We start from the raw sequence: 13,058 nt of genomic DNA, 5'->3' as shown, positions 1-13,058 counted from the left end.
TCTTAATAGACAGTTTTGTATAAACTACGAGATACGTTTTCGCATAATATAATTAAAGCGATTCTATTCTCTTGGGATTTTTGCTCGAGTTTGTTCAAAGTTGTGTGTACTTGGCCAGCTGTGTTTTCGCTCTAGCAATAGTTGTTTAAACAACGGCGATGGTTCTCTCCGGTGATTCTGCTTACGTTGTTAATAGTGCGGTCCCCAGAATCTAATAGGGTAACCATAAGTTGTAGAAGTTGTCAGGATTGTTCGTAAAAATATTAGTTTCTTAATCTGGTAGGTGTTTATTTTTTCTATATTTATACAGCTCATGTTTTTATACATTGTTTGACAAGGACTTTTAAATGAAGTTTTTCTGAATGGCAAATAAATGAGTATGTAGGATTATTTAGGTTGGTCCTTGTATGATAAAAAAGAATAAAAGAGTTTCATATTTGTGAATATAACTGTTTGACGTATAAATTTTGTAAGCATGGTCACAGTAACCTCGGCAGTTTTTTTTTCCAAGTGTCGCCACCCGCTGACGCAAACGAATCCTGTGCTATCCGGTTTCTGAGAATTGTTTTCCGAAGCACATTCACTGAAAATGTACGTCCTTTCTACCTTTGCTGAACAGTAGAGAAAATGCTCGCTTATCTTGATATTTTTTGATGACCTCATTTCTTATTTTTCTCGTTTTATAGTGGAAATATGAATTTAGTTTTACTTTTAAAATATTTTATAACACGCTGTGAGAGAATTCTTATTTTATTATATGCACGAGTCGTGCAGACTTTTTTTGTTCTCACGTTAATTAAATAATGTGGTAGCCAGAATTATTTGCTTATTATCATTATAAATTGATTGTTGCCTTTAACTGATAAATATCAGAATGTTACGACCGTTTATGTTAAATTTAAATTTCGACAAACAGTAGGGGAGCGAAGCAAGATTGAGAAAATATTAATGTAACTTGATCCGGTCACTATTAAAATCAATAAAATTGCAGTTATACATAAATTTAATAAAGGTAACTTGGGAAGGAAAAGTTCGTTCGAACCTTGAATTCAAGCTTTGAAAATAAAATTTGAGTAATATAGTTTATGAATGTTAACTTTTTTTCGTCCGAAGTTATTTAAAGCTTGAAAAAATAAGTACTAAGGAATGTTAGGATTAACGCCTCGAGAAACTTATGTGAACCATTATTACATTTTAAATGAATAAATGATAAGTTTGACAGCCCTGTACATTGATGTGTGACAGCGAAGCGCGTATTGGCACTTTGAAAGCGAGACTCGAGACGTGCTTCAATAAGAAATTCCTCGGTCGATACATCATGCACGATTGTTATCGATAAAGTGCTGAAATGACTCGCGCGTTCGCAACGTATGGACTCGTAATGCCGCTACGTGACGGGTATTAAGATACGCTTTCTATATAATTAATGAGCGCCGCTCAGACGAATGGCGTTAATGTAGTGATGTGCTTAAACTCTACAATTGGCGTCTTTGTGTGTCGAATATCGATGTTTACTAGGGTTGACATAGTAATTTGAATTGGATCACAAAGCTGTTGATGTTTAAATTGTCTAAAATGTCAATTATTATCCATTCTTATTGCACCTTTCTTAATGTCAAATCTGTACTATCTGTACTAATATTATAAAGAGGAGAGATTTCTGTTTTTGGATTTTTGTATGTTTTGAAATAAATCAAAAGCTACTGGGCCAATTTCAAATAATTGCATCTTTAAAAACATATGTTATCACTGGCTATGTTTTTACTATTTTTTTTATATTTTACGCGGACAAAGTCGCGAGCATCATCTAGTTCTAAATATTATTGAAATTTGAGTTGCTCTGCATGTATATACTCGAATTCATACTAACATATTTCGTACTTCATACTAATATTATAAATGCGAAAGTTTAGATGGATGGATGAATATTTGTTAGAGTTTGTAGCCCAAACGGCTTACCGGATTTCGATTAAATTTGGTGTAGATGTAGAGGTTAGTCTGGAAGAACACATAGGTTAATTTTTAACTCCACGCGGACGGAGTTGGAGGGGAAAGCTAGTTTTTTTTTATAAAAACAAGTCTTTTGCTTATTCTATAAAAAAGACTAGTGCCATTAAACGTCCTGGTACTGGCTAATGGGGCATCATTCATTGAATTATTTACGTCTGCATTTCTATGAAGCGACCATTCATTATGGTTATTGCGAGACTTGGTGATTTTATTCTCACTAGGCTCGACTCGATATAAAAGTAGAAAACGAATGTATAACAAAAACAAGTGTAATATCGAAAGACCGCGACGCCCTCTACATTGCAATCGTGTAAACCGGTTTAGATACAGATGGGATGGGCTAACAGGCTTTGATGCAGTGTCGATTAGATTGGAATATCAGACTTTTGCTTTTACTGTGTCTGGTTTGTAATTTTTAAGTTATTAGTTGGCATAGTTAAACTTATAATATCTTCTGATTCTAGTAATATATAGTACGATTTATAGCGTATTTTTTATGACGATTAGCTAATCTTAAATCATTAGGTGAACGTCCTGTTGTTCAACTGATTAGATTAAAATGTTATCATCAAATATATTTATTATCTGTTTTAAAGAGCATGTTTATTAAATTTATTATATACTAGCTTTTACCAGCAACTCTGTCCGCGTGTAATTAAACATAACAAAAGTGAGTAGCCTATATGTTCTTCCAGACTACGCTCTACGTCTATGCCAAATTTCATTGAAATCCGTTCAGTCGTTTAAGCTACAAACTCAAACAAACATCCATCCATCTAAATTTTCGCATTTATAATAGTTTTTTTTTTATTTCGTACGCATTGCGAGCGGTCGTTGATAAGGATTTAATTTTATTATCCATCCGTTATTCGTTTGCACGGCTAATAATACTCGTGATGCAATGGACGACGATGGCGGGCTGTGACTCATGCCCGTTTTGCATAACAACATCGCTACTGATAAAAACGAGGTATTTCTAATATTCTCGTTCTTAAGATCTTAGATAAAGTGTACAGCGTTAGCTGGCAATACTACGAATCACAGACTTACAACTGCAACTAATGGCAACAGTGTGCCGAATCTATTCTATACTAATGTTATAACTCAAAAAACACTAGGCCGATTTTTTAAAACTACTTCTTATTACTATTTAATTGTACGTGGACGAAGTCACGAACAACAACTAGTTTCTATTAAATTAAGAAATAGGAAGCGGAAATGTGAAAATAAGATATAAGAAGAAAAAAAAACAATTGTTTTATTTTGAAATATAACCATATTGCTTTTAGTTGAAATTGAACCATGTATCTTATACTGAGATAACGAAACCACTATGCTATCGCGGTCTCTCATATCAGTAGTTAAACGTTTGCATTATTGATACAGATTACGTCGTCGCCGCCTGGTATTTTCCTATTAAAGCACCGGTTCTGCGTATCCGTATCGGTGAATTGTCACCACGTTATTACATACTACGTTTTTAATACTCACACAGATGTATCTCGAAACTGAATCAAGAAAATGTAAATTTATAATGACCATCATCTCCCCTGCCTTATCCTACTCCCGTAGGGTCGACGCACTTGCTTTCGTCCTCCAAATAACTATCATCCGTCATCTCAGTCATCACTTCCTTCTTGATCATGACACCTTTCACGCAATCCATCCATCTCTTTTTAGGTCCACCGCTACCGGTGTACCCCTCCACATTCATAACTAACGTCCGTCTTGTTACATGCGATTCATCCCTTCTCATAACATGCCCATATCACTCTAACCTTTTACTCCTTATTTTCTCAACCACTAGGGCTACTCTCAAACTTCCTCTAAGATACTCATTTCGTATGTTATCCAATCGTAAAGGTAATGTGATAAATGAATATATGGCTACTTTAAATTCATTTGTATACCTCTCATAGTTTTGTATAAATAAATCAATGTAGGTAAAGAAAAGAAAAAATGTTGCACATATTGTATTAAGTTCATTGTAATCGTACTCAAGTAGTCGTACTCACTTATTGTATTGTATTTGTAAACATGAATAATAAATTTATACTCGTCTAGACATGCATTAACAAACGTAATTAAATGCCTAAACCATTGTGTAATGCTTTCTAATAATTAATTGTTACATCTTATCTAAAATCAATTAGATGTAATAAGAAAGTAATTTTCTAATAGCAAAAGAAAGGTCGTTAGGTAATCTTTAGCGATAGTTTCTCCGTAGTACATTCGCGGCGTGGCGCGAGCCATTTAATATAAATCGTCGAGTGTTTGAGGCGAAGCTGGGTCGCTGGTAGGTTACGTAGGCAAGGGCGGTGACCTTGGAGTCACCCCCGCGTCTTCGCCTCCCCGGGCTACCCCAGCCCTCTCCCCTGCACCCCCGGGGGTGGGATGTGGACCGACTTCTGAGGGATGTATTCCTTTGACGGTTGTCGGTCGTAGTTTATTCATGTCGAAGTCGCAGAGCGCAGAACTGACGAGAATTTTTATTGTTCTCGTGGACACCTTTTGCTTTTTTTTCTTGGCTCAGAATGTTTGTTTTAAAATTATTGTAGTACCCAGTAGTGGTAGAACTAGTTTTTACCTCGTTTCAAATTTCTTTTTGTTTGTAATGTTCAAAATTAGTGGTAATATTTTTCGATTTAATCTAAAATTAATTGTTAACTTCAACTAGAACGAATACCAACACATTATCGTCTGCAAACTAAGGTCACTTTGATAAATGTTTTTATTGTTAATACGAAACAAGCGGTTAATTACGCCGCGGCGCCTGTTGTAGCCAGCTTAGTTATATCAATACAAACAAGCTTATTTATACAACTACATTTAACTGGCTTCCATCACAACGTAATTATCGAATAAACGCTAATGATAAGAGATCGTTCATTAATGTTATTTGTGGAATAATACTGTTTTATATATTGTTATCTGTGCTATATTTATTTTCATTTATGGATAAATTTTATTCATAAATTAATTCACTGGAATAGAAATTGCTTAATTTTTAATTATTGTACAGTTTTTAATAAGAATAGTTGCATTACTAAGGTTTTAGCAAATTTGCAAATAACATTGTAAGTGCCCTACCATAATAAATACAAGGCTTCAAATCAACATAAATAGTTTTTAGAATCCCTGTTCATAAAATTTGTAACAACATTGAATAATTTACAAAACTACAATTAATTAAATTTCTGTATTTAATCGAGATCTTGCGATGTTTTTTGTCCTCGATTAACTAAATTCATTATGTATGCATTCAAGCACGTTGCTTGTTCGCCTTGTCTTGCATATTTTTTCACTATTCAAATCGTGTTTCCAGGTAAGGTCGAGTCCAATTTGTTGCATAGCAACTAGTTTCGAGTGAAGCAGGGGCGCGCGGTGAGTCATTTTCGGCTTTTACTGTAATGAAAACTTTACGTAACTGACGCCTTTTTTACGTTGGTAGCTTACGATTCTACGAACGCTTTTAGCTTTAATTAAATTAATTATAGTGTTGTGTATTGTATGTTTGTTCAAATAAAGATTTTTAAAGTAAGGGTTGGTAAATTAAATAATATAAAATATTTTGCTTCTCACTAGTATTATAAATGCAAATGTTTAAATGGATGGATGGATGAAAATTTGTTAGAGTTTAAATCTACTACTGAACTGATTACGATAAAATTTGGCACAGATGTAATGGATAGTCTGGAAGTACACATTTGCTACCTGCTTTTGTTTGTTAATCCCACAGGGACGGAGTCGCAGGCGACAACTAGGTACCTAAAGTTATGTACTGAGTTGAAAGAGAAAATAGGTTATTTATTTTAGATGTTAAAACTTTGGATTACCATTGGCTATTAATATCGGTTTGGAATTTAATTGACCTCCCAACCTGTGCTTGTAACGGTCCGTTATTTCAAGTAACAATAACGTTATTCAATGGACAAGTCAGTATTGATGCGATTATATTCAGAATTTATTAATGATTAACACGTAGTTCTCGATCATAAAACTAGTCTTGCACGCGTTGTCCAAATCGATTTGTTTTCATGATTCTTTAAAATTAAACTAGAAATAGGTTTTTTTTAAATACAAGGTGGCAAACGAGCAAGCGGCCACCTGAATCCACCGAAACGGAAAGCGACCGCTGCCCATAAACATCCCCAATACCAGATGCGTTGCCTACCCTTAATTGACGGAGGAGGAGACGCACATAAAGAGGACATTTCCTCTTCCTATACGTCTCCTCCACCTTCATATCCACTTTTCCTTCCCATCATTGAGAAAAACGTGGAAAGGGAAAGGGACTAAAATTAGGACTCCGGCACCACACTCATTAGACGAAACGCGGAATTGCTTCCCCTTCACGCCTGTTTTCTGTGTGGTCGTGGTATTACACCGGGCGAGCTGGCCCATTCGTGCGAAGATGTAAAAGCGGGCTCTACCACTGTTAGGTGACGTATTTTCTTTACACTAGGTTGACGTATTTTCAATTATTTTTGTTAATGTAAGGGCTAGTGAAATCTATAATTTTAGTTGTACTGAAGTCATCTAACCTAGAATTACAATTCATTAAAGATTTCAGAATTTAATTGATATTAACTTCAAAGTTCCCACGTGAATTGCATAAGTGTGTTAACGATACTTACGATACGATAATTTATTTATTAAATGGAAATAGAATAGGTACAAGAACTCGACGTGATCAATGCAAGGTCCGATTAGATTTATAGCCTACAGTCGACTGTCACTTTTCACCGGTTATTTAGGAGCAGTTTTATGTTTCCAAACAGAGATCATTTATTATAAGTAAACAACTTATATGAGAATATTGAGATAGATGTCTTGTTATTATTTATTTGACAGGTTTAATATATTTCAAGCTATTCTTTCGGTGGTTTTATTTCTCATGCCTAAGAATTCAAGTTTTTCCTGTTCCAATTTCTTTTACTTTATAGATTTTTTTAAAGGTCGAGTCGTGAATGCGAGCCGGAAAACAAGATATTGTGATGTCTCGACAGAATAATCATCATTCATCGTGAAAATTATAAATGCAAAATTTTGAAGGATGAATGTTACTCCGTATCTCTAAAACTGCTCATAGAGTTCTATATAAATTTGTCACAGATGTAAAATATAATCTAGTCTACAAAAAGGCTAATTACTTAGTTTTTTTTAATTCTGTGCGGGCAGACTTGCGGGCGAAGTTTAGTGACTTATAAAAGATATTGATAGGCTATCCCGCGTTGTAAATATATTTCGTTACGTTTATATGCAGTGAATATTAGTCTACAAAGATTCGCTTTTTGTCCATGTCGTTCACCTTCAAACCAAAACAACTTCTCGTATTTAGTTTTTATTTTTTCAAAGCCTACACAAAGATCATTATCCGATCGGAGCGGGCTGCGTGTTGCCGGACAATCGTCGCCCAGTGAGGCGTTCTCTATTATTATTAGCAATGTTGGTTATTGTGAAGAGGAAAACGCAACTCGAAATAGCGCTGGCGTTAGCGACAACGGCTTGTCATACTTTGTCTGTGCGACTAGGGTTGACAATCGTTAGGAAATAATTCTAGGAAATTATTTTTCTCAGTAAAGTTTATTGCCTATTGTTTATTATTAGGACAAGTATGTTTCGAAATGTCATCGGTAATGGGGCTTCTGTCGTAGATAAAGATTAGATTCATTTCATTTTTAATTGTTTTAGGTTAGCAATTTCATTTCTTTAGCTTAAAATAGCCAACTTTCATGACAGAGCTAAATCTCTCTAGTCGACAGTCTCTGGGAAAGCTATTTTAGTTCTAACGTAAAATCTGATGGAACGAAAATAGTGCTACGCATTTTGCGACCATTTTTAAATGGTCGTGTTTTTTTTGTTTGTTCGCTTCCATTTGAATGCGAGCGGGGGCTTTGTGTCATTTTCGGACGAGCGAACGCTTCGGTTTCCGCAGCGAATCATCGAAAAAGGCATTGTCGTTGGAACGCTTGCGTGCGCCACGCTTCATTAGCGGCCGCCAGAGGCCGCTTGGAGCGCTGCATGCTGACCGTACTTTACTATATTTTATTGTTATGTCTGTTAGATATATGTGTGTGTACAGACAGATACGGGTATTGCTTTTTTTAACTGAATTGTGCATTATGTATTGCGAGGTGATTAACAATCTGGTTGCTTTTTGTTTGATAACCTTTTTAATAATCTAACTAAAGTTTATAAATCATGACTAAAGTTCGTGTTGGCGTTTTACATTTGTTTGGCAACTATTAAGGAAGTGTGTGATATTGTTTTATTGTTTTTATACTATTAAATTTAAATGGTCGTTAGATAAACGTGAAGAGTATAAAACGCTTCAAAAGAAATTTTTCTTTTTTTTATCTCCTGACATCAAACTGAGATTCTCGTGTTAGTTTAACCCACTAATGTTAGAAATATAAAAGAGTTCTGATGTAAATGGTATGTCAACGTCACGTAAACATATAAATGATAACATGAGTAAACATTAAAGATAATAGACAGGTATTTGAGGCATGTGATAAACGCCATATTTAATAAAAGTCCATTATATCCGCTTACGTTATCATTTTGATAGGTGGTAAAATTTCTTTATATACTTACGTTAAATTATGTAACGATTTCCACACGTTTTGAATATAAATTAATATTTTACCTTCTGTCAATTGGAATACATTAGAAAACGGGTTTTCTTTACATGAATAAGTTGATATCGTTTAAGTGTGGAGCGTTAGTTCTGTTGCCTATTCATGGCTTATTCACCGAAGCCAACACGGTCGCCAGTCCGCCGCGCATGGACCAATTTAGAAGATTCGTTTTGTACACGTCTGAATGGCCCTCCACAGAGCAATTTCCGCCCGTATGTTTCTCATGCTAGTTGCATATGATTCATTCGAATATAACTGTTCTACTATCGTATTTTGATAAATACTTTAGCTTTTTGTGTGAGATGGACATTTAAACACAGTTAAGAGTTTTAATACATAGTGTTTTATAGCATTTAATAGTCACATTAAATTGTGTGAAAACAATGTATGAAATTAAGTAATTATTGCACGCAAATGAAGTCGGGAGTACCAACGTTTTAATTGTGGTTTCAAGAACACTATAGATGTGTGCAATATAACTGCATTAACAACAGCTTTAACATGAAGCGCAGTAGGCGTTTCGTGTCGTCCGGGCGGCGCATAATATTGCGCAATAGTCGTTAATAAACACACGTGTTATCTGCGAGGTTCTCGAAGCTTCCAGCTAGCGTGGCCGCGTGCCGACGCCCGCGCCACGACACAGTCTGACGCGGTGACGTGGTGACGAGTGACGCAGCGAGTTCACAGGGCTGCCACTTGCATCGGTCTTGTTAATCTACGTAATAAATATAAATGTTTATGCCCTTTGCGTAAGCCACCACCTTAAACCACTTAATATATTGCGTTGAAATATGTTGTAGGGTATCCTTGGTAGTTGAGAGATTGTTTATGTATTGAAAAATCTTATCGTTATTGGTATCATGCACAATACTAACTCTCTTAAAAGCGTAAGAAGTACATATAAGTATAGTTTTTAACGTCTTATTACAATTATTTGATTTTACATCAATACGGATTGGTGTAGTTTACACTTTTGTAATTACGCATGGTGTATTTACCTAATGTTAAATGAAATTTTGTTTTTCAATAGTGACGGCCCTAATAGATGTGTAGAAGATCGTTATAAAAGATTTCTGTTGAGAAAGCAGAATAGTATGTACTATCTACTTATGTATATAGGAATCGGTATAATAATATTACGTAGACGTCATCGCGATAAATCAAAACTAGTAAAATGTGTTATGAAGTAGTATAATAAAATTCTTATTTTGCGAAGATCATTTGCATTTATAACACATATTTAATTTACGTACGTAATATGGTTAAATTATACAAAATTTTAGAAATAACCATATGTGTAATACAGATAACATACAGATGTTACGTATGTGATTAGTCGCTTTTAAGGTAATTACCTTTTCAAATAAAAATAAAATGAAAAGGTATTGCTGCCCTTTTCAAATAAATACTTCAATATTATAACACGCCTTTGTTAGATTTTGTAATCGTAATAATCCTTTTTATCGGCGATCATTTTGTATACATGATATGTCAACTAAAACCCATATCGGGTTTAGGGGAATCCCCAATATTGAAGCTAGGAATGAAAAATTCTGATGAAAACTGTATGAGTAAAACTAACAATTTGATATTGAAAATGTTAACAAAAAGTTAATGATTAAGTCTGTGTAAACTTCAAACAAAGAATGATGTAATTTAACGGATATCACTGTGTTTAATTTAAACAAATTAAATTGTTGTATGTACAGTTGCGGAAATACGCAGTGTTCTACAGGAAAAATTGCCTTGTTCATTGCAACGAGACAAACTCCGCCTCTTGCTACAAATAACTGATGAAATAGCGAATAGTGAAAATGAATAAATAAAAAAAAACTAGCCGTATATCACTAAACGACTTGTTTTTCGTACATTTATAAGCTGCGTTGTATTTTTGTTCCGCGTCTCGTTTCAAAATGTTCAAATGATTGCAGCATTTAAAATGGTACACCGCCAGTTTCCCCGATTGTACATGTCCATGGCCGTGGCCCGTGACCGTGAAGTCATTACAAAGTTTCATTCATATCAGCATTCAGCATAAGTAATGAACAATTAATGTTTTTTCCTCAACACGTAAGCAAATTGTTGTAAAATGTTATGCATCGATTGAAATTATTTTGCGAAGTGTTAAAAGTATAGTTAATTTTTATCGTGTGAACGTGAATCAACGATTTATTTTGGTATGTTTTATAAATTAGTTTACTATCAATTTATTACTGTATTTTAGGTTTATATCTATCTAATTGCCTTGAAATACTGGTTAGTAACGATTTAAGTATCGTTTAATAGTGGAAACTAGTTTGAATTAATAACGGATGTTACTTCCTCTTAAACGAAACAGATATATCTGTTTATCTTAGATCAAGTTATAAATTAATTACAAGTGAAGAAGTTTATCGAAGCTATAGGTGAATAAGTAAATTGAAAAGTGACCAATCGTTTAGACTTTTATACTGATCATCTAATTTTTCTCATCTCTTTTGAACCGAATTTTACCGCTAGTTTGTTTTAATGTTTTATTGTAATTGTATTGTAACTGTAATTGTCTACATTTTTTATTACCTTTCTTCGACTTTTACACCTTATTTGTTTTTAATGTTATATCGTATTGAATCTAATCTAACGAAAAAGTATATTTTAGTTATAGCATTGTTATTTTGTTTAAAGTTTGGTCAGTCATTTTTCTATACTTCCAAGATATATCGTTGGTCGTTTGTTTTGTGTGCAAACAGACGTCGCTAACAATACAGGCTGCTTGTTTAAAGCTGTAGGTACCAAGTGCGCATAGGTCTGTGAGGGGGAGGCGAGGCCAGGGTGGGGAGGTCGCGTTCACCGACCTTGCTCCTCTAACACGTGCTACCTCGCTGTTACTATGCTTCGTTTATGGAAAATAAACGGATTATTCACATACTATTGAAAACAATTGTGTTTGTCGGAGTGACAAGCGGTTTGTAGAACTCAATTCCGAAGGTAGCTCATATACGCGGTAACGATCTTCCATTGTAGGCAAGCGTATGTCGGAGATATGAAATAACAATCGCGTAACATTAGAAACACTATCTATATGACCACCATCTTAATTGATAACTTCACAACACACTAATCGAATGTTTGCAACATTTACAAAGACTAGCCAATTGATTTTATAATAACAAAACGCATCACGCGTATTGACATTCATCATGCACGATGCATATTCAGCCAGTATCAAAATTATTATTTGCCAGTAATTAATTGTTCAAGAAGTATCAATCAATTTGCCCCGTTATATTAATTAATAAGCGGATGTTTTAACATTTAAAATGGAATTCATAGATGGCATAGTTTTAAGACCAACTTAATTTAATACGTATTTAGTTAGACGTGTAAGATTTGATGGTAAAGTAGAGCGTAAGTTATACTAGCTTCACACAAGGGCTGCACAGTACTGTTTTCACAGTTACCGTGCTATCAAACAATGGCATAACTGCATTGTCTACTGTGTGAAACTAGCATTACAGAAGTTCGTGCGGGAAAGTTGTCCAAGTCCCAGCCGCGGCCTCACCCACTCATTACGCTACGCACAAAACTTTAACGAGTGGCAAAATGTTAGTTACTTTTTGCTATCCAATTTTAGTTTAACACATTGTTAAATTCTGAATGCCAGTCGTATAACAGTTTAGAGGGTTTTGTTTCGAAAATCGATTTAATTTTCTCAATTACTTGAAGGCATAAATGTCAAATTAATTCTAATAAAAAAAATAAACGAACGAACGCAGCTGACTGTACAGATATTGTTTTTTTTATGTATTTTAAATCTTACATAAATGCGGAGTCGCGGGTGAATGCTAGAATGTTATAACTCCATTTTTTTAAAATCATAGTCTTACACGTGTATACGGACCATTAACGACACGGTCTGTTGACGTGAATTATTTTATCAGATGATTCATATAGCAATTATAATGCAAGGTGAGTCATTTCTGATAAAAACTAGTTTGTATTATTTTTATACAAGGTATGCATTAGTACAATTTGTTTTAAATTATTGAATGGTCAAAGTAAATTGATAGTATGCAGTATCTATATAATACCTATTTTTAGTCGATGAAAGTAACTGTTTTACTACTAACCTGAACTGAGTAGAAGGGGAACGCATCAATAGTTCCTCTAATATTGGGTACTAGCTGGTCCCATGCGACTTCATCCGCATAAAATTATAAAATTAATGTTTTATTCTTTACATTTGTCAAGTTATCAAAGCAAATGTCAAAATGACATGACATGATGTCAAACCATGGCAATCTTGCTTCATTGATGTTGGCAGCAACTTATGGTCTCTTTCCTACATTAGGCTTAAAGCGTGACGAAGTGTAGGGCTTTTTATTAAAAAGATAATTATTCAAAAATATGCTGTAATTGATGACA

The 13,058-nt window shown here is 34.3% G+C and overlaps 1 protein-coding gene across 2 annotated transcripts in view; it reads left to right on the top strand.

Annotated features, from left to right (window-relative positions):
- Positions 1-13,058, top strand: part of LOC106106638 (C-terminal-binding protein) — a 69,146-nt gene that overhangs the window by 12,990 nt on the left and 43,098 nt on the right. The window contains exon 2 of one of the 2 annotated variants that reach the window (XM_013287252.1): positions 5,336-5,394. The exons of the other annotated variant lie outside the window; for it this stretch is intronic. The gene's annotated coding sequence lies outside the window, so the exon portion shown is untranslated. The remainder of the gene's footprint in view (positions 1-5,335; positions 5,395-13,058) is intronic. 2 annotated transcript variants of the gene reach the window in all.

This window comes from Papilio polytes, unplaced genomic scaffold (assembly GCF_000836215.1).
Source record: "Papilio polytes unplaced genomic scaffold, Ppol_1.0 DF822178.1, whole genome shotgun sequence".
Lineage (NCBI taxonomy): Eukaryota > Metazoa > Arthropoda > Insecta > Lepidoptera > Papilionidae > Papilio > Papilio polytes.
Note: the sequence above shows the minus strand (reverse complement) of the source record. Positions and strands in the feature narration are given on the sequence as shown.